Source organism: Geotrypetes seraphini, chromosome 5 (assembly GCF_902459505.1).
Source record: "Geotrypetes seraphini chromosome 5, aGeoSer1.1, whole genome shotgun sequence".
Classification (NCBI taxonomy): Eukaryota; Metazoa; Chordata; class Amphibia; order Gymnophiona; family Dermophiidae; genus Geotrypetes; species Geotrypetes seraphini.
In genome coordinates this window covers 190,758-213,264 of record NC_047088.1, presented here as the reverse complement: position 1 = coordinate 213,264, position 22,507 = coordinate 190,758, and the positions used below count along the sequence as shown (strand labels likewise).

The 22,507-nt window shown below is 45.2% G+C and overlaps 1 protein-coding gene across 3 annotated transcripts in view; it reads right to left on the bottom strand.

Moving 5' to 3' along the window:
* OGT (O-linked N-acetylglucosamine (GlcNAc) transferase) overlaps positions 1-22,507 on the bottom strand; it is a 569,231-nt gene that overhangs the window by 545,481 nt on the left and 1,243 nt on the right. The window lies entirely within an intron of this gene.

The following is a 22,507-nucleotide window of genomic DNA, read 5'->3' as shown; positions in this document are numbered from 1 at the left end:
TCGAAGTGAAGATCCAAGTCAACAGCCGTCTGACGAAGAAAAATGAGACAGAGAGCTGATCCGTCAATGCTGTACTTCGAGAAGGACTCGAGGACGTCGAAGCAGCCTGGGTCGAAGATGATGCTTCAGCATGAAAAAGGGACGGAGACTCAGACGAAGCAATCGAAGCCGCCGCATCCTCGAGGTGAGGTAGTGGAGGCCTCGAACGAGGAGTCAGTGTCGAAAAAAGATGTACAGCGAGGCATAGAGGAAGAAGGGCTCCGTCTGGAAGCATGTCTCGATGAAAAACCTTGATCTTCGATGACAACTAGGCTAAGAAGCTGAACTCTAAGAACAAGGAGACTTTGCCTCGGAGAGAAAAGCAGCCGATGTCCCCAAAGAATGGATGGGAGAACGAATCCCCTGAGGCTTGAGGGAGGAATCTCGCTGCATTCCCAAAGACTGCTTCTTGAAAAGAGTGCGAGGATTCCAGTCGAGGCACTTGCAAAGAATCTGCTCCTTGCTATAAGAACATAAGCAAAGCCTCCACTGGGTCAGAACCGAGGTCCATCGTGCCCAGCAGTCCGCTCACGCGGCGGCCCAACAGGTCCAGGACCTGTGCAGTAGCCCTCTATCTATACCCCTCTATCCCTTTTTCCAGCAGGAAATTGTCCAATCCTTTCTTGAACTCCAGTACCGTACTCTGTCCTATTATGCCCTCTGGAAGCGCATTCCAGGTGTCCACCACACACTGGGTAAAGAAGAACTTCCTAGCATTCGTTTTGAATCTATCCCCTTCCAACTTTTCCGAATGCTCTCTTGTTCTTTTATGTTTTGAAAGTTTGAAGAATCTGTCCCTCTCTACTCTCTCTATGCCCTTCATGATCTTGTAAATCTCTATCATATCCCCTCTAAGTCTCCGCTTTTCGAGGGAGAAGAGCCCCAGTCTCTCCAATCTTTCAGTGTATGAAAGGTTTTCCATGCCCTTAATCATTCGTGTCGCTCTTCTCTGGACCTTCTCAAGTATTGCCATATCCTTTTTAAGGTACGGTGACCAATATTGAACACAGTACTCCAGGTGCGGGCGCACCATTGCCCGATACAATGGCAGGATGACTTCTTTCGTTCTGGTCGTAATACCCTTCTTAATAATACCCAACATTCTGTTTGCCTTCTTCGCGGCTGCTGCGCATTGTGCCGTTGACTTCATTGTTGTGTCCACCAGTACACCCAAATCTTTTTCAAGGTTACTTCGCTCTAATACTAATCCCCCCATTTGGTAGCTGAACATCGGGTTCTTTCTCCCTATATGCATGACCTTGCATTTCCCTACATTGAAGTCCATCTGCCATTTATTCGCCCACTCCTCCAGTTTGTTTAGGTCCCTTTGCAGGTCCTCACACTCGTCCGCAGTTCTAACCCTTCTACAGAGTTTAGTGTCATCCACAAATTTTATAACTTCACACTTCGTCCCCGTTTCCAGGTCATTAATAAATACATTGAACAGCAGTGGTCCGAGTACTGACCCCTGCGGAACTCGGCTCATGACCCTCCTCCAGCCCGAGTAGTGACCCTTCACTCCAACCCTCTGCCTGCCAACCAGTGTTTGACCAATCTGTGCATGTCCCCTTCCACCCCGTGGTTCCACAGCTTCCTAAGTAGCCGCTCATGAGGTACCTTGTCAAAGGCCTTTTTGAAGTCGAGGTAAATGATGTCTACTGGTTCTCCTTTGTCCAACTAGCTGTTTACCCCCTCAAAGAAGTGCAGTAAGTTTGTTTGGCAAGATCTTCCCTTGCAGAAGCCATGTTGGCTCGCTTTCATCAGCCCATTTTTTTCGATGTGCTCACAGATGCTGTCCTTTATCAGTGCTTCTACCATCTTGCCCGGAACCGATGTCAAACTTACCGGCCTATAGTTTCCCTGGTCTCCTCTTGACCCCTTTTTAAAGATAGGTGTAACATTTGCTATCTTCCAGTCCTCCAGGATCTCGCCAGTTTTCAAGGATAGGTTGCAAACTCGTTGGAGTATTCCCGCTATCTCATTTCTTATTTCTTTTAGTACCCTAGGGTGGATTCCGTCTGGGCCTGGTGATTTGTCGCTTTTCGATCTATCTATCTGTTGGAGGACATCTTCATGGCTCACCTCTATTGTTAACAGTTTTTCTTCTTGGTCTCCATGGAAGATCACATCGGGTTCTGGTACACTGGATGTGTCCTCGCTTGTGAAGACTGACGAGAAAAATTTGTTTAACCTGTCGGCTACCTCTTTTTCCTCCTTTATCACTCCCTTTCTGTCTCCATCATCCAACGGTCCTACTTCCTCCCTCGCCGGTTGCTTCCCTTTAACATATCTGAAGAACGATTTGAAGTTTTTTGCCTCCCTGGCCAGCCTCTCTTCGTATTTTCTTTTCGCTTTCCTAACCACTTGATGACATTCTTTTTGGCTTTTCCTGTGTTTCTTCCAGTTCTCCCCACTTTGGTCCTTTTTCCATTTCTGGAATGATTTTTTCTTGTCTCCTATCGCTTTCTTCACCTCATTGTTTATCCATGCGGGGTCTTTTGCTCAGTTTTTTTTGCACCCTTTTCTAAATCTGGGGATGTACATATGTTGTGCTTCTTGCACTGTGTACTTGAATAGAGACCAGGCTTGCTCTACGGTTTCTGTTTTGCTTGAGTTGTTTCTGAGTTTTTTCCTTACCATTGCTCTCGTAGCATCATAGTTCCCTTTCTTGAAGTTGAACGTTGTCACTTTGGTTCTCTTCCCTTTTGCTCTACCTACTTCTAATTTGTACTGGATCATGTGATCGCTGTTTCCTAGTGGTCCTACTACTTCCACTTCCTTTGCAGGTCCCCCTAGTCCGTTGAGGATTAGGTCAAGAGTGGCATTCCCTCTTGTTTGTTCCTTGACAAGCTGATCCATAAAGCAGTCCCTCACAGCCTCTTAGAATTCTGTTTCCCTCGCACAGTTCGAGTTTCCAATACTCCAGTTTATCCCGGTGTAGTTAAAATCTCCCATTACTGTCACGTTCCTGTTGTTGCCTTCCCGCCTCAATTCTGCTGCCAGATCTTTGTCGTTTGCTTCCGTTTGTCCAGGTGGACGATAGTATAGACCCAATCTTATGTCAAGGCCATTTTTGCCTGGTAATTTAACCCATAATGACTCCAATCCTTCCGCCTTTGGTTCTATATCCACTCCGGACGAGGGAATGGTATCTTTTATGTATAGTGCTATTCCTCCACCCTTCTTGTGGGTCCTGTCTCTTCTATAGAGTTTGTACCCTGGCAGTACTGCGTCCCATTGGTTATCCTCGTTCCACCATGTTTCCGTGATTCCAATGATGTCTAGGTCCTCTTTTTTGGCTTTGACTTCTAACTCTCCCATTTTGGACTTTAGGCTCCTTGCATTGGCGTACAAACAATTTAAGTCCCAGTCTTTTCTTTTCCCTGCTGGTTTTTCATGTGTTTTGCCATCCCCTATTTGGGCTGCCAGTCCCTGATTTCTGCTCCTTTCTTCCTCATTTTTTGGTGCATCTTTTTCGTCCGCAACCTGATTTTCCAATTTCTCCTGTTCCTCTAATTTTATCTGTTTGCCCCTCTTGTTGGTCAACAGTTTCTGTTGTTCGTCTCTTGCTTGTTCCCAGCATTTTTCCCACTCAGTATCTTCTTTGGATACTCTTGTCCGAACCGTCGACGTCAGGTCGACTGTCTGCTTTCCCCCTCTTCTCAGTTTAAAGCCTGCTCAATTCCTCTCTTGACGTTGTTTGCTAGCAGCCTCATTCCTGCCGTGCTCAGGTGTAGTCCGTCCCTCCTGAAGAGCTTGTTCTTCCCCAAAAAAGTTGTCCAGTTCCTCACAAAAAGGAATCCTTCTTCTTCACACCATCTCCTCAACCATGCGTTTATTGCTTGTAGCTCAGTCTGCCTCTTCACGTGTGCCCTCGGTACTGGCAGAATCTCTGAGAATGCTATCTTCTGTGTCCTCAGCTTCAGTTTCCTTCCTAGGATCTTGAACTGTTCAATTAGTGTAGTCCTGCTGTAATTTCTCCTGTTGACATCATTTGTTCCCATGTGGATTATCACTGCTGTCTCTTCTGTTTCTGCGCCGTCCAGGATCCTCTCGATTCTGTCGGTGATGTCCTTCGTTCTTGCTCCTGGGAGACAGGTCACTAGCCAATCTTCTCTCCCTCCTGCTACGTGACTGTTCACTTCTCTCAGGATTGAGTCTCCCACGACGACTGCAGATTTCCCCTTCTTCAGCTTTCTCTCTGGTCTCAAGTCTGTATCCTCGGTGTGGTTCAGTACTTCTCTTCCGGGATACCAGCCAGTCTTCGTCCTCTCTGCTTGCTCAAATCTTCTATGTGGTCCTTCATCCTTGGCGTCTGTTGGTTCCTGTCTTCCATCTGTTGGCCCCTGTCCTCCATCTCGTGTAGACATAGCTTCCTCGCTCCAGCGCTGCTGCTGATCCTGCTCTTCTACCTGCCTGTAGGCCTCCTCAATGAATCTTTCGAGCTCCCTTACTTGCTCCTCGATGTGGCTCTCTCTTGCGGGGTCTTCAGTTGTCTTGAACGGTGCTTCCGAGATGTGGAGCCCCTCCAGCTCTTGAACCTTGCACTGCATACATATGCCTGCCTTCCCGAGGGAAGGTAGTCATACATATGACATTCCGTGCAGTACACTGGGAAGCTCATCCGGGTTCCTGCTGCTTCCATTTCTCTTTCTTCGCAGTTCACTAAATGCTCTCTCCCCTGTCTTATGTCTTTATGCGGGCGGGCGCTGTGCTCTCTCCTGTGCTTTGCTCTTTCCTGTCTACTTCTTCTGCCGCTTTTTATCTTGGTGGGTCTGTTATCCTCCCTTGGGCCTCTTTCTTGTCCCTGGAGCCTGCTGCTTCTTTATCCTTTCCTGTCTTGTGTGTGTCTTGTTGTGTGTGCGCTCTCCTTACATGCGTGCTCGCTTCTTCCTTACCTGGTGTTCTGGAGTCCTTGGCTGTCTTTACTCGGCCTTTCTCAAGGCCCTTCGCAAAGGTGCTCTCGCTAAGGCGAGCGCCTATACTGCTCGCCTTCGCCGCGCACCGAACGGCCGCACGCCGTTGGCCCCCCCCCTCTTAAGGGGGAGTCCGGGCGCTGACTCGGGTGGTGATACAGCTGGTGACGCGGGTGGGCGGAGCTAATTCTCACCGCTGCCCGCTCCTCGCCGCTGCCGCTGACCTCTTCCTCTCCTGGCTACCTCTCCTTTCACTGCTCCAAGGCCGCTGCCGCTGCCCTCTCCTTCCACGCGGCTGCTTGTTTGGCTCTTCGTGCCGCAGCCCCCCTTCTCTTAAGGGGGAGTCCGGGCGCTGACTTGGGTGGTGACGCAGCTGGTGACGCGGGTGGGCGGAGCTAACTCTCGCCGCTGCCCGCTCCTCGCCGCTGCCGCTGACCTCTTCCTCTCCCGGCTACCTCTCCTCTCGCTGCTCCAAGGCCGCTGCCGCTGCCCTCTCCTTCCACGCGGCTGCTTGTTTGGCTCTTCGCGCCGCGGCCCCCCTTCTCTTATGCGTGCTTGGACGTCAGAGCAGACACTCGCAGAGATTCTGCTCCCTGCAAAGAGTGTGGAAGCTCCGGAGGCTTAATGGAGGAACCGCGATGCACTCTTAAAGATTCTGCTCCTTGAATAGAGTGTGAGGATTCCGTCCGAAGCACTGGCAAAGAATCTGCTCCTTGCTATGCGTGCTTGGACATCAGACCAGACACTCACAGAGAGTGTGGATGAGACTGAGGCAAAGGAAGCAGCTCGACCTCGCGGAAGTCTGCTAAATGCCCAGGCTGGAGAAGAGGAAGAAGCTTCGGTCCCATATTAGTAAGAAACTGAATGAATTGCTTCCCCAACATGTTCTGGAAAGAAGCCGGCAAGGATGGATCCGCGTCTGAAACCGGACCACCTGCTTTGGCTAGAGGTTACCTCGAGGTAGTGTGAGTGTGCTTGGATTTGGAAGGCTTAGGCACCTTAATCACTACTGGAGGAAGTATCTGGAAGGAAGAGCCATCACAAACGAGGAAGGTCTGGTGAGGCTCGAGGTGGAAGCTGTCGAAGCAGGAGCCTCGGTAGGAGTCGAGGTCAAGGTCACCATCGAGGACGAGGGTGCGAGGGAAGACTCCATCTGGAAGAGCTTATCCACCAAAATACACGAGGGGAAGTGTTTGACAAGGCAGGCACGATCTCGGATGATGCTTTGGCCCAAGACACTGAAGACAGCAACGATGAGGGTCCGTAAGGAGATCCCACGCAGGCACTTGGTACACTTCTGAAAACCTGTGGCAGGCCGGGACACAGGAGTAAAAAGAGCCGCCGCAAGGTAGAAAGATTTTTTAGTTGCTTTACTTAGAATCAAGTAGTATTGTAACTGTATTGATAAAATTTTATAAATAGGAAATGGAAATAAGGCAATTTTTTGGACTAAACCCTCTTTTCCTCAGGTCAGGACAGGATACCATAACAGTACTGTTCTGAAGAAAGATTTGGCCTCTGAAAGCTAATTGAAAAATGGATTAGTCCAATAAAATGGTATTTTCTTATTTCTCATTATTTGTTTTATTTTTATTTGTTAATTTTTAAATGTGGTGATTGTTATGTATCAGTTTTTTCAAATTTACATCTACTGTCTTTATATTTTGCACAGTATTAGAGGACATGTGTTACTATTTTTGTGGTGTTGCATTGTATGCAGAATCTGGTTTCTTGGTGGTTCAGTTTAACTTTTGTCTACATATTTCTATTTTTAGTTTGTGATTATTCCATATTGGGCGAGGGTGTATCTCTGTTCTGTATGTAAGAAAAAAAGGTCAAGGTTTATTAAATATTTGATGAATCGCTGAATCTGTTTACAAAGCGATGTACATAATTATAAAATAGGATAGAATTTTTTTTTAAAAAATAGGGCTTGTCGTCAGTCTGTTTTGAGTTTAGGGGCAACTTTTCAATTACGTTTCCCCTGTAAATGTTGCATCACTTATCAGAGTAATAGATATATTTTTTATGAACCCGATCAACTGCAGTTTTTTCTTGAAGGTAAAGTAACCACAAGAATTCCAGATACCTCCATGGAATCAACCCAGCAGGCCATTAGTTAAATAACTCCAACTGCACTCTGTTATTTGTATTGTATTAATTTAGTTTATTTCTTGAAACCAACTACCCTTGGAAGTGATTGATTCCTTCTCCTCTCAGATTGTGGACTTTACTCATAGTTACTATGTGGCATTATTTTATAATTAATATTTGTTTTTCTTATTGGATTGTTATATTTCCTTCAAGTACTGATTGACATGTTAAATTGTAAAAGTATAAATAATAAATTTAAAAAAAAAAAAAAAAAAAAAAAAAGAATTAAAAATAAATACAAAATGTAATGTAATGTAATGTAATTTATTTCTTATATACCTACATGAACATTGAGATTTAGACAAGACAGACATTAGTTGGAAGGGGAGGAGGGTAAAAAGATACATCTGTTATATCGAGAAAGACAAATAAGGGAAAAAACAAAAGGAAACAGGGTAGTTAATAAAAAAAAAAATATCATAAAATCAAAAAAGTTTAAATGTTAAAAGCATCTTTAAAAAGGTGTGTTTTCAAGGATTTTTTAAAAGAAGAGATATCTTTTTCGTTTTTGATATGTTGAGGCAAAGAGTTCCACCATTGGGGACCAATTACAGAAAACATGTCTGATCTTCGTGTGCCTATTATTTTTAGAGAAAGAACAACTAATAGATTTTGAAAAGATGATCTGAGTGCACGCGCAGAGCTGTGGGGAATTAGCATTTTTGATATAAACTGGGGTTCGTTGTAAGCCAAAGTTTTAAATATAAGCAACATAACCTTAAACCATATGCGATGACTAATAGGGAGCCAGTGAGCGTCAATAAATAATGGTGTAACATGATCATATTTTCTAGCGTTATAAATCAATTTAATAGCGGTATTTTGGATAATTTGCAGACGTCGTTTTTCTTTTTGAGTAATGTTAAGCAGTAAAGAATTACAATAATCCATTTTAGCTATTACTAGTGAATGAATTAAAATATTATGCGATTTGGGCTCTAGAAATTTGGCAATAGATCATATCAAGCGTAGTTTATAAAAGCATATTTTAACTATGTTATTGATATGGTCTTTGAATACTAATTTGTCGTCGATTATAACTCCTAAGATTTTTAATTTGGGAACAATTTCTATTGGGGTATTGTTAAGGATGAATGGCGACTTCAAACCGATATCATTTTTCCAGGTAAAAATCATTGCCTTTGTTTTATTTATGTTTAACGCTAATTTATTTTTGTAGAGCCAGTTTTGAACTAATTCAAGTTTTTTATTTAGTGATGTAATGTCTTCATGATTTTCAGGGTTAAGAGGATGAATCAATTGAATATCATCTGCGTACGAGAAAACAGTAAAGCCAACAGACTGGCAAAGATTCAATAGTGGTGAGAGAAAGATGTTAAACAAGAGGGGTGATAAAATAGATCCTTGAGGAATCCCAAAAGACGTTGAGTATGCATTGGAGTATTCATTATTAAATTTAACGCAAGAAGTGCGATTAGTGAGATATGATGTGAACCAATTAAGAACTTGGTCACAAATGCCAATTGATTCTAGTCGATTAAGAAGGAGATCATGGTCGATTGTATCAAATGCAGCGGAAATATCTAAGGAAAAAAGAGCAACAGATTTATGATGGTCCAGGAAATAATGAATATTATTCGTTAAGCCGATCAACGAATGTTCCGTATTATGATGTTTGCGAAAACCTGTTTGATTGGGATGCATAACATTGGTTGATTCAATGAAGTCGGAAACCTGGTTGAATATCAATTTTTCAGTCAATTTAGCTAAGAAGGGGATATTTGCAATTGGACGGTAGTTAGAAGGGTCATTTTTACTGATTTTATGGTCTTTAAGTAGTGGAATGATAGTAGAGGTTTTCCAAAGAGCAGGAACTGAAGCAGTATGTAGGCTTTTTGAGATAATCGTGTGAATGAAGGGGCCGAGGAGATGGAAAAAAATTTTTATATAGAATGGATGAAAGATTTCGGAGCCTGAACTCTTTAAATTTATTTGAGAAAAAAGTGCTTTGATATCATTAAGAGTAGGAAGTCTGAAGTTTGAGCATTTAGCTGTTGGAAGGTGCTCTCTAAGATGTTTGCTTGAAGGACTGTTAATTGTGTTTGGAAGAAATGTATTTCGGATGTTATTGATTTTCTGGTTAAATGCATCGGCAATATCTTGTGCTTTCAAAAAAGATATCTGGGGTGTAATATTTCTTGTATTGTGTGATGTAATAGATTTTAAAATGTTGAATAAGGTAGCAGAGTTTCTTGCCTTATGAATTTTTTCTGAATAAAATTTGTTTTTTGCCTGATTGATTTTAGTTTTATATATGGCTGCCTTTTCTTTAAAATTTCGAAGATTTATTTGGGATTTAGTATGACGCCATTTTCTTTCAAGAGCTCGAAGTTGTTTTTTTAGAAGGTGTAGTTCGGCCGTGTACCATGGATTAGACAATTTTCGTGGCGATATGGATTTAAAAATTATTGGTGCTTTACTGTCTAAAAGTAGTTGTAGAGAAGAGTTCCAGCATGAAAGTTGGTCTTCTATTGAGTTAGACGTAGCATTAATAGAGGATAAATCAAAGAAAGGTAAGATATCAGTATCTTCTAAGCTGGCGAGATCACGGTATGAGATTAGCTTGGATTCGGTTTGAGTTTTATGTGTTATTAAATTAGGGAAGGATAGAGTAGCAGATATGAAATAATGATCAGACCAGGGTACTGGGGTAACTAATGGAGCAGAACATTCGACATAATGAGATTTGGGAGAGAAGATCATATCTAGGGTATGATTCGCTGAATGAGTTGGACCTACTATAGTTGGATACAGATTTAGCGGATGAAAAATATTTAATATGTCCTGATTATTGATATCAGAGACATTATCGAAATGGATGTTAAAGTCGCCTAAAACCAGAAGGAATGATGAAGCCAAACAAAAATCAAAAATAAGATCTCGGAGTAAAGTTATTTTGTTTTGCCCTACTGGTGGAGGAACATATAGTAATAAGAAGTTAAGGTTAATGTTTAAATTGAGTTTAAGGTGAAGGTATTCAATAGTGGCATTTCCATTAGATTGATCACTAAGATTAATAAGGTTAGTTTGGAATATCACGGCAAGACCATCGCCTTTACGATTTAAGCGATGATTTAAAAAATAATCGTAGTTCGGGGGACAACAGTAAGAAAGATAAGCTTCCTCACCATCAGAAAGCCAGGTTTCTGTAATGAAAAGTATATGTAGTCCGTGATGGATAATGGCGTCTTTTAAAAGATGGTGCTTACTCTTAATAGATCTGGCATTAATGAGGCCTAGCTTTAAACTTTTATTTTTTGGAGAGGCTTGAAAGGGATTGGTTGAGACTGAATTTACTGTGGTAGGAGAAGAAGTAGGGATTTCTAATAAGCATGGAGGTTGGTATTTTGATGATCTATATTTTGGAGGACGATGCCCCCAAAAAACTGGAATGTTGTTATTGGATGAGGTCAAAGACATGTTACAGATTGTGTCAGTATTAAGGAATAGGAATGTAAATCCAGTAAGAAGGAAGCAAAGGATAAAAACAATTAAGAGCCTAATTTGCTGGTTACATAAAGTCCAAATGAGTGTATGGGGTAGGGCTGTACTTTTGTTTCTGGTGTCGCCCTCAGTTTGCGCACGAAGGATCGCACTAAAGAGCAGTACCTGCTTCTTTTGTGCGCTCCTTCGGCGTGCGCCACAGAAAGCCCAATTAAGTAGGGCATCAGCTGACCCGGCAGAAGGAGAGAAGAGCGGTAGGCTAAAAAAAATAAAATAAAACAACAGCTACATAAATTACAGCTAGCAGCAGGATAAAATCAGCAAAGTATTTCGTGACAAGACAAGCAAGTGCAGGATCAATTGACTGTGCAGGATCTGGCTTGTTTAGTTTTACAATGTATGTGTTGGTGTTCTAGTGCTCATTGCAGTGTTTTAGATGCTGCTTTTTCCTAGGTACACTCTTGTTGTGTGATATGTGGATTGTTACTAAAAATCATATTTTTCATATAGATGGGGGGGTGTCAAAAAATGATGGGCCCCAGGTGTCACATATGTTAGGTACACCACTGAGGAGAGGGCAGAGTAAAAAGTTGGACTCATGGAGGGAGAGAGAGAGAGAGAGAGGTTGGTTAAAGGAGGGTAGGAGAACCGGAGGAGAAACAGCATGCAGGAGGAAGAGAGAAAGAAATGTTGGACTGGTGGAAAGGAGGGAGAAATGTTGGACTGGGAGGGGGCAGAAAGGAGGAAGGGAGATGGACTGCAGGGGGCAGAAGGGAGGAAGGGAGTGCAAAATGTTACACTGGGAGGGGAGATGACTAAAGGAAGGGAGATACCAGACCAGGGAATGGAAGGGAAGAAGGGAAGTCTGGTAGCGCTATGCCAGATTATGGAAAGGAAAGGAGAGATACCAGACTGGAAGGGGGGAAAGGAAGGAGAGAGATATTGGACTACTGGGGGGGGAGGGAAGGAGAGAGAAATAGGAAAGGAAGGTAAGACATGGAAAAATAGATTTTGAGAAGAAATCAGAAAACTTGAATGTTAAATTAATGCCTAAGATGGATGCAAGGTTGAAAGTGAAGACGGAGAGAAAAATAGTCAATGGATAAGAAGGCACTGGAAACAGTTAAAAGCACAGAAAAATAAAGTCACCACACAACAAAGTTAGGGGAAATGATTTTATTTTCAATATAGTGATAGAAATGTGTCAGTTTTGAGAATTTATATCTGCTGTGTATATTATGTGTGTATATGAAAAATGAATGGAAAAATTTGCATTACAATTAGTAAAGGATCTGGGGAAGAGCTTGGGTGGTCTATGGTTGGGGGTACTCAGTTGATATTTGGTAGACTTCCCTGCTGGCACGCCCTACTGGCATTTCAAGGCCTGACTTTGGGCATCTGTGCATGCGTGGATGTCAACGTGATGATGTCACGCATGCACGTGATGTCATAACGGCGACGTCTGCACACTTCCGGGTGCCTCGAGCCATGCCCACTACCTTTAGTGTGCCCTGACTCGAGAAAGTTTGAGAGACACTGGTCTAACCGGTCAATCAGTTTGAAATGTAGTGTACCCATTATACTACTCAACACTAACAATAAGCACACCTTAGTAAAAGGAGCCCTATTGAGGTAAAAATACACAAAATGTCAAAATGCTATTAAGTTTAATGCACTTGTTTTTATTTTAAATAAGTTCTATATGAAACTAATTTCAAATATAGGGGTCCTTTTATCAAGCTGCGGTAGGGGTTTAATGCGCGGAATAGCGCCCATTAAACCGCCTGCCACACTAGCCGCTAACACCTGCATTGAGCAGGGGTTAGTTTTTTAGCCGGCCACAGGGGTTTGGCGCGTGATGAAATGTCCGACGCACTAGCCCTGCTAGTGCGGCTTGATAAAAGGACCCCATAGATTCACTAATGTAATTTCAAAAGTTTTATGTAATATCGCTGTCTACACACAGTCTCTTCCTCTGTAAACCGCACTGAACTGCTTGTGATATAAATAGTTATTATTGTTATTAATACTTTACAAAACTGAAAATTATTAAAACAGAAAAAGAAACTGAAAAAATGAAATCAGGGAAAATAAATCAAGTGGTGACTCCCAAACAAAGACAGACATCACATAATTCAAATTCCATATTATAAATTTATCATAAAAGTAACGAATATCACACAAAAACTGAAGTTTAACTCAAAAAACAAGTTCTTAGAATGAACTCTTTCTAGATTTAGTAGTTAGTAATATTTTTTTTAAGTTTTCAATTAGACTCCCCTCTCCCCCCCCCCCCCCCCCGTTCTGTGAAAATCTTACAAATAGAGGGGCTTCTTTTACAAAGCCGCAGTAGTGGCGGCTGCTGTTGCAGTAATCATTCTGATGCCCACGAAGATTTAATGGGTGTGAACAGTGCCTTTTTCAAGTTTTTACACTCTCAGGGGAAGATTCATAATATTTAAAATGTCTAACGCAGTCGCTAAACCTGCTCCAGCCAGTTTAGAGGAGCAGTATTTTACCAGCTGATTATCAGAATGGCTCACTTTGTTCTTGTCTGAGCTTCCTAGCTGTCTCCGACTCTGCCATGCAAATGTAGTACAATGAGGTCATTAATGCTAAAATGAGCACTCTGGGCAATTCCCTAACCTCAATGTAGGGCATTTATGGGAAAATTTTTCCAGAAGGGTCTGAGCTGTCATAGCCTTACTTTCAGATCAGTGTCTGAGCATTGACTGGCTCAGGCACTGACAAGAAAGTAAGGTCTGACAGCTCAGAACTCCCCCCCATGCAAAAAAAAAAAAAAAAAAAAGAGACTCCCAAATGAAGATGGTCAGGAGGGATGTCCACTTCCTCCCACCGCTGCAATCAAATGATCCTCCTCCCCTGACACACAAACCCTGGCAGCGGGAGGGTTGCCCACTCCCTCCCGCCGCCATCATCAAGCAACCCTCCTGGCACTGGGAAGGATACCCAACTCCCTCCCGCTGCTGCAAAACAACCCCCCCCCCAATAGCGTGAGAGTTACCCACACTTTCCCTGAGGTCAAGCACCTGCACCCCCCAACACACACATCCCCAGCAGCAGGAAGGATGCCCACCTCCTCTCACCACAACTATCCTGCCCCCAATGACCCCTCGCCTCCCACCTTGTTCACGAAGGCCGACCGGAGTGATGCCTATTCCCTCCGTCCGGTAGACCCACCTCTTCAAAATGTCAGGCCTTCCTGGTACATCCTCGGATGTACCGGGGAAAGTTCTAAGGCTCCGATTGGCCCAGATGCCTCCAAGCCCCACCCTTAGGAGTGGCCTTAAGCACCAAGGCTAATCAAAGCCTTAGGACCCTCCCCGGCACATCCCAGGATGCACCAGGAAGGGAAAAGTCCACCATTTTTAAGAGGTTGGCCTGCCGATCAGAAAAAGTAAGCATTCCTCCAGCTAGCTTTCGTGAACAAGGTAGGGGACTGGGGGGTGTCATCAGAGGCAAGGGGGGATCATCAGGGACACAACAGTGGTGGCGTGAGGGAATGGGTAGCACTTTGTACTGATAGTGACGGTGCTGTATCTGAAACCGTAGGTAGCGACGTGAAGTCGGATTGATTGGGATGTGAGTGTAGGCCTCTTTGAGGTTCAGGGAACATAGCCAGTTGTGTTGAGAGAGAAGAGGGTAAAGCGTGGCAAGGGAGAGCATTCTGAACTTCTCCTGTATATGTTAAAAACAGTGCTATAGGAAGACACAGCCTGCACTGTCAAAAGGGGGAGCCTGAACCAGGGACCCCCCCAAACTAAGTGCTAAACCCAATCTGATGGCACTCTTATAAAGGCTGGTCAGAAAACAGAAATGCAGCTTACCAATACTTGTAAACGCAGATGATCGGTGAAGAGGCTGATGCCGCCCTAACACCAGCAGTGACCGAAACAAACAGCCGCTTAAGGACAAAATCCACAAGAAAGGAGGGAAAAGTTACAATTCTTTCTTATAGGGAATAAACAAAGAAGGATAAAACAAAAGGGAGGGGAAAAATGTAAAAGCCTGAAACATTATTTCATGTCTTAAAATTTAAATATTAAAAGCATCTTTAAAAAGATAAGTTTTTAAGAATTTTTTAAAAGAAATAAGGTCCTTTTTGTCTTTAATATATTGAGGTAATGAGTTCCACAATTGAGGACCCATTACGGAAAATATATCATGTCTTCTTGTGCCTACTATTTTTAGAGATGGAATAGCTAAAAGGTTCTGGGAGGTCGACCGAAGAGATCGAGAGGTATTATGAGGGATTAGCATTCTGGATATATATTGGGGTTCATTGAAGATTAATGTTTTAAATACTAAAAGTAGCACCTTAAAGGTGATGCGATAGCTTATTGGAAGCCAATGGGAGTCGATCATTAAGGGTGTAACATGGTCATATTTCTTTGGATTGTGGATTAACTTAACGGATGTATTTTGAATAATTTGTAGTCTTCTTTTTTCCTTTTGTGAGATATTAAATAAAAGAAAGAGAGTTACAATAATCCATTTTTGCTATAATCAAGGAATGAATTAGTATGTTTATGGATTTAAGCTCGAGAAATTTTGAGATTGATCGTATCAAGCGTAAGAAATTTTGAGATTGATCGTATCAAGCGTAATTTGTAGAAGCATGTTTTGATTATGTGACTAATATGGTCATGAAATTGTAATTTGTAGTCCACCATAGCAAGAATCCCTGTGACCGGCACAGAGGCCGGCAGAAGGGAAACAGGCAGAGACTTTTTAACCAAGTATGCCTGATAAAGCATATTAACAAATTCCAGGGTAAAGCCATCCTCCAAGGTGAGAACCGACCACTGCACATTATCACCAGAGATGTGCTTGTGTTTTGCCAAAGCTTCATCAGCACACTCCCCAAGGCCCCCTGACACCATTTTTGTGGGAGTCGGGACAGAAGGAGCTAGAAAACCCTCTTTGGAGGTTGAAGGCACCAAATCCGGGCAAGCCTCACACTCCTCATAAGCTGCAGTGCACATGGAATACGACTGTGCATCTGACAGCCATCCACCTTAAATGAGGCATGAATCCATTCCATCCTAACCTGGGGAGGGCATCTAGGTGGTTTTCTTTCAAAAACACAGCTTGAAAGTACAGTCAAACCTCGGTATATGAGTAACCAGGTTTGCAAGTGTTTTGCAAGACGAGTAAAACACTCAGCAAACTATTGACTCGATTTGCGAGCCCTCACCCGACCCGACCCGGGGAACCAACAGTATTGCTCCCCCCGAAGCCACCGGCACTGCTCCCTCCCTTCACGATCGTCTCCTCCTCATCTACCGACCGGCCTTGTCCTTACCCATGTGCCACCGGAGTTAGAAAGGGCCTGCCGCCAGTCTGCTGCTGAGCCTTGAGCATCTGCGCATGCTCAAGGCCTTCTGGATCTCATCCTCACCGAGATTCTCATGATACTCGAGATCTCAGGAGAATCTCGGAGAGGGTGAGATCCAGAAGGCCTGAGCATGCGCAGATGCTCAAGGCTCAGCAGCAGACCGGCGGCAGGCAGGCACTTTCTATCACCGGCAGTGCAGGGGTAAGGACAGGGCCAGTCGGGGAGGGAGGGGAAGAGGCGATAGCAGCACCGGTAGCCTCGGGTGGAGCATGGGAGTCGGGGTGCGTCCGGCAGGAGTGAGCCAGCACCTGAGAATCCCAGCAGAGGGGGTAGTGGCATCCGGGGGGGGGGGGGGGGGCAGCGTCCGGGAGCAGCAGAGCCAACAGTGTCCAGTCGGGCTCTGTGGCAGCGGCGGTTTGCTTAAAGTCAGCACCACCCGCAGTGAGAGGCAGCGAACAGCAGCAGAGGAGGAGAATTGGAGGAGCCGCGTGGATAGGTCTATGGCAGAGGCAGCAGTGGAGGCGTCCCTAATGGTAATTAAGTTTTTGGGGATGTGGAACGAATTGTTCAAGTTTACACTAACTCTTATGGGAAAAGTTGCTTTGATATATGAATGTTTTGGTTTAAGAGCATGCTTCTGGAACGAATTATGCTCATAAACCAAGGTATCACTGTATAAAAAATATGTTTAAATTCAAATCAGGAAAATTCAAGATGGCCGTCACAGGCGCTGATTTTCACTAAAAAAGCCTGGAAAACCAAGAACCACCCTCAAAAATGGTGATTTGGGGATTTTAGAGGTGGAGCACCGTACTACAGGGATACAAACTATATAGAAGAGATCGAGTAGTGCAGAAAGGTGGAGGTATTGCCCTATATGTTCAGGAAGGAATAGAATCTGTTGAAGTGGCTACGACGGAAACGAAAGAGAAGCTAGAGTCCCTCTGGGTCAAGATTCCTGGCCAAAACAGCGCAGACACGAAAATTGGCCTTTACTATCGTCCCCCAGGACAGGCGGAGGAAACTGACTCAGAAATGATAGAGGAAATAAAACAAGAATGCAAGACGGGCAATGTAATAATATTGGGAGACTTCAATTTCCCGAGGATAGACTGGAAACTAGGAACCTCCAACTGCGGCAAGGAGGCCAAGTTCCTGGAGGTGCTAGGGGATTGCTTCCTGGAACAAATGGTAAAAGAGCCGACAAGAGGCAACGCCACCCTGGACTTGGTACTAAATGGCCTCACGGGACCGACAAAAGAAGTAGAAGTTACGGTACCGCTGGGGACGAGCGATCACAATGAGATCAACTTTAAGCTTGACATCGGGAATAGAAAACGTGCCAAAACCTTAACCAAAACCTTTAACTTTAAAAAGGGCAAATACGATCGCATGAGAGCCATGGTGAAACAACGACTCAAGAAAAAGGTGGACAAATTTGAAACGGTAGACCAGGCATGGTCCCTACTGAAAAATACTATCACAGAAGCACAAAATCTCCACATTCCAAGGATCTCCAAAGAGGGGAGAACAAAAGGTAAGGGAGAACCGGCATGGCTTACCAGACAGGTGAGGGTAGCCATAAAAGAAAAGAAGGACTCTTTCAAAAAATGGAAACACATGAAAACAACCGAAGCATGGAAAATACATAAAGATGATCAAAAGAAATGTCACAAGGTGGTGAGGGATGCCAAAAAGGACTATGAGGAAAAAATAGCGCAAGAAGCCAAAAACTTCAAACCCTTCTTTAGATACGTGAAAGGGAAAAAACCCGCAAAAGAGGCGGTGGGACCCCTGGACGACCAGGGAAGAAAAGGGTACATCAAGGAAGATAAACAAATTGCTGACAAACTAAATTCCTTCTTTGCGTCCGTCTTTACGGAGGAGGATACCGCTAAAATACCAGAAGCAGTGAAAGTGTTTAGTGGAGTAATAGAAGACAGCCTCACCACAGTTGAAGTGGAGTTGGACCAGATATACTACCAGATCGACAAACTTAAAAGTGACAAATCCCCTGGACCGGATGGAATTCACCCGAGAGTTTTAAAGGAATTGAAGGTTGAAATCGGAGAGCTATTGCAAAAACTTGCCAATCTGACAATCAGAACTGGACAGATACCAGAGGACTGGAAGATAGCGAATGTCACACCAATTTTCAAAAAAGGATCGAGAGGGGAACCGGGCAACTACAGACCTGTGAGTCTTACGTCTGTCCCTGGAAAGATGATTGAAGCACTGATCAAGGATAGCATAGTCCGGCACCTAGATACACACGACTTGATGAAACCCAGTCAACATGGGTTCAGGAAAGGGAAATCATGTTTAACGAATTTACAGTGGTGCCTCACACAACGAACTTAATCCGTTCCAGGAGCAAGTTTGTTATGTGAAACGTTCGTTGTGTGAAACGCGTTTTCCCATAACAATACATGTTAAAAAAAATAATTCGTTCTGTAGCATAAAATATGCTAAGATGACATAAAAAAAGATAAATTTTTGGTTATTATTTTTATTTAGATACATCTAAAAACATAATTGTTTTTTAAAACAACAAACATTTTTTAAATTTAAAGACAGACTAAGTAGAGTCTAATTTTACAGTGAGAGGGCAGAGTCTCAGTGGCAAAAACTGGGACTTAACTGTTCATTTTTTTTTTTTTTTCTACCGTGTTTCCCCGATGATAAGGCAGGGCCATCAAATAAGACAGCCCCCCCTTTTTAGAAAAAAATGTAAAATAAGGCACCCCCCCGCAAATAAGCCACCCACCGATACCTGCGCTTACCCGAATCGGGTGGTACGGTGGGTGACTCCGTGTGGTCCCTGGCACCCCCGACACGATCGGGGCAAGAGGGAGCTCAAGCCCTCTTGCCCCCCCGACTCCCCGACACGATCGGGGCAAGAGGGAGCTCAAGCCCTCTTGCCCCCCCGACTCCCCGACACGATCGGGGCAAAAGGGAGCTCAAGCCCTCTTGCCCCCCCGACTCCCCGACACGATCGGGGCAAAAGGGAGCCCAAGCCCTCTTGCCCCGCCGATTCCCCAACTCCCCGACAATATCGGGCCAGGAGGGAGCCCAAGTCCTCCTGGCCACGGCGACCCCCTAACCCCACCCTGCACTACATTACGGGCAGGAGGGATCCCAGGCCCTCCTGCCCTCGACGCAAACCCCCCCTCCCCCCAACGACCGCCCCCCCCCAAGAACCTCCGACCGCCCCCCCAGCCGACCCGCGACCCCCCTGGCCGACCCCCACGACACCCCCAACCCCCTTCCCCGTACCTTTCTGTAGTTGGCCGGACAGACGGGAGCCAAACCCGCCTGTCCGGCAGGCAGCCAACGACGGAATGAGGCCGGATTGGCCCATCCGTCCCAAAGCTCCGCCTACTGGTGGGGCCTAAGGCGCCTGGGCCAATCAGAATAGGCCCGGGAGCCTTAGGTCCCTCCTGGGGGCGGGGCCTGAGGCACATGGGCCCAACCCGACCATGTGCCTCAGGCCCTGCCCCCAGGAGGGACCTAAGGCTCCCGGGCCTATTCTGATTGGCCCAGGCGCCTTAGGCCCCACCAGTAGGCGGAGCTTTGGGACAGATGGGCCAATCCGGCCTCATTCCGTCGTTGGCTGCCTGCCGGACAGGCGGGTTTGGCTCCCGTCTGTCCGGCCAACTACAGAAAGGTACGGGGAAGGGGGTTGGGGGTGTCGTGGGGGTCAGCCAGGGGGGTCGCGGGTCGGCTGGGGGGGCGGTCGGAGGTTCTTGGGGGGGGGGGCGGTCGTTGAGGGGAGGGGGGGTTTGCGTCGAGGGCAGGAGGGCCTGGGATCCCTCCTGCCCGTAATGTAGTGCAGGGTGGGGTTAGGGGGTCGCCGTGGCCAGGAGGACTTGGGCTCCCTCCTGGCCCGATATTGTGTGGGGAGTTGGGGAATCGGCGGGGCAAGAGGGCTTGGGCTCCTTTTTGCCCCGATCGTGTCGGGGAGTCGGGGGGGGCAAGAGGGAACCAGGCGGAGAGAGGGCAGTTAAGCGCAGTGCCTGCGCGGAAGGATGCAGCTCGGGCGACTTCGTTGTGTGAAACGAAGTTCGTTGTACGGATCAAGACATAAAGTTCGTTGTGCGCAGCGTTCGCTGTGCGAGGCGTCCGTTATGCGAGGCACCACTGTACTTCAATTTTTCGAGACCGTGAACAAGCAAATTGATAGTGGAATGCCGGTGGACATAATATATTTGGACTTCCAGAAAGCATTCGACAAAGTTCCACATGAAAGGCTTCTCAGGAAACTACAAAGCCATGGAATAGAGGGAGATATACAAAGGTGGATAGGCAAATGGTTGGAAAACAGAAAGCAGAGAGTGGGCATAAATGGGAAGTTCTCAGACTGGGAGAAAGTGACTAGTGGTGTGCCCCAGGGCTCAGTGCTTGGGCCAATCCTATTTAATATTTATATCAATGACCTGGAAGACGGAATATCCAGTGAGATCATTAAGTTTGCAGACGACACAAAGCTATGCCGGGCAATCAGATCGCAGGAGGATAGCGAGGAACTCCAGAGCGACTTGTATCAGTTAGAGAAATGGGCAGAGCAATGGCAGATGAAGTTCAACGTGGAGAAATGCAAAGTAATGCATTTAGGTAGTAAGAATAAGGAATACGAGTATAGAATGTCAGGCGCAACTCTGGGTAAGAGCGAACAAGAAAAGGACCTGGGTGTACTGATAGATAGGACCCTGAAGCCGTCGGCACAATGCGCGGCAGCGGCAAAGAAAGCAAACAGAATGTTAGGCATGATAAAGAAAGGAATCACGAGTAGATCGGAGAAAGTCATAATGCCGCTTTATAGAGCAATGGTCAGACCACACTTGGAATACTGTGTCCAACATTGGTCTCCCAACCTAAAGAAGGATATAAAACTGTTGGAGAGGGTGCAGAGACGAGCAACGAAGTTAATAAGAGGTATGGAGAACTTGGAATATGAGGAACGACTCAAGAAACTGGGACTGTTCTCCCTTGAGAAGAGGAGGCTGCGAGGGGACATGATCGAGACGTTCAAAATGCTGAAAGGCATCGATAAAATAGAGCAGGAAAATAAATTATTTACATTGTCCAACGCGACACGGACAAGAGGACATGGTTTGAAGCTAAGGGGGGACAAGTCCAGGACAAATGTCAGGAAGTACTGTTTTACGCAGCGAGTGGTAGACGCCTGGAATGCTCTCCCAAAGGAGGTTGTTAAGGAATCCACTGTGCTGGGATTCAAAGGCAAATTAGATGCACATCTCCTTATGAGAGGCATAGAGGGATATGGGTGACTAAAACTACATCAGGTGTATACCTGACTGGGCCTCCGCGTGTGCGGATCGCCGGACTCGATGGACCATGGGTCTGATCCAGAGATGGCAGTTCTTATGTTCTTATGAGCTTTAAAAAAAAAAAATTGCTGATTCAGGCTATCAGCCTGTACTTACTGTGACATGTGCTGAACAGAAAACACTGCAGAGAGCTGAAACAGCTCAGAGGGACATCCTTTGCCTCAAAAGAACTGGAAATCTGGATTTCAAATCTTCTGACTGTCACAGCCGGCATGACCTCCACAGCCAGAAACCTCTGCCACCCTCAGACATGCTGCGCAAACACCTGTTGGAGGAATGTAGTCCGGCTCCGATCCTAGGTGCACCTCCATGGAACCGCTCAGCCTGCCCTCTACCCACTAGCGGTGAGCAAGCTTCCAAGGAAGCAATCACTGAGCCCTGATCTGTGCAGGTTGTCCAGGGGGCTTACTGATAAGCAGGGAACCCCCCAGAAGCAGACCTCTCCCACAGTCAAGTATGTCCCCACAGTGAACTTCCACAGCACAAGGGTGAAAACCACAAACACAAAAATTGAAATTACGCAAAATGAAACACAAGCAAAAAAAATAAGCTCCTACAGCCTGGCTTGTAGGAAGACTGACGATACAGGAACAGTAATGAGGTGAGAGGGGTTTAAGTCTCTGAAGTTTGAGGCTTCCTACAAAGTTCTGGTGGGTAGACAGAAATAACTCACTAGGATTGTACAAGAACATTCTGTTTGTCTGTCTTGATTGTTTAGATTGTAAGCTCACTGGAAAGGGACTATCTCTTTTGTGATTCTATACAGTGCTGCATATGTCTGGTAGCATTCTAGAAATAATACTAGCAGTAGTAGTACTATTACATTACAAACCTTAAATCAGGGTTGCCCAATATTGGTCCTTGTGGGCCGCAATCCAGTCAGGTTTTCCCCAAACAAATATGCATAAGATCTATTTGCATGCACTGTTTCCTCTGTGTGCAAATAGATCTCACGCATATTTGTTTGGGAAATCTTGAAAACCCAACCTGGAGAGAGGTGAAGTTGAACACCCCTGCCTTAAATTATACTGCATATTATCTTGATAATTGCCATAAAGACATTTTTATCTACTTCAAGGGTGTCAAATGTCAGTCTTCGAGGGCCGCAATCCAGTTGGGTTTTCAGGATTTTCCCAATGAATATGCATGATTTCTATTAGCATACAATGAAAGCAGTGCATGCAAATAGATCTCATGCATATTGCATTGGGGAAATCCTGATT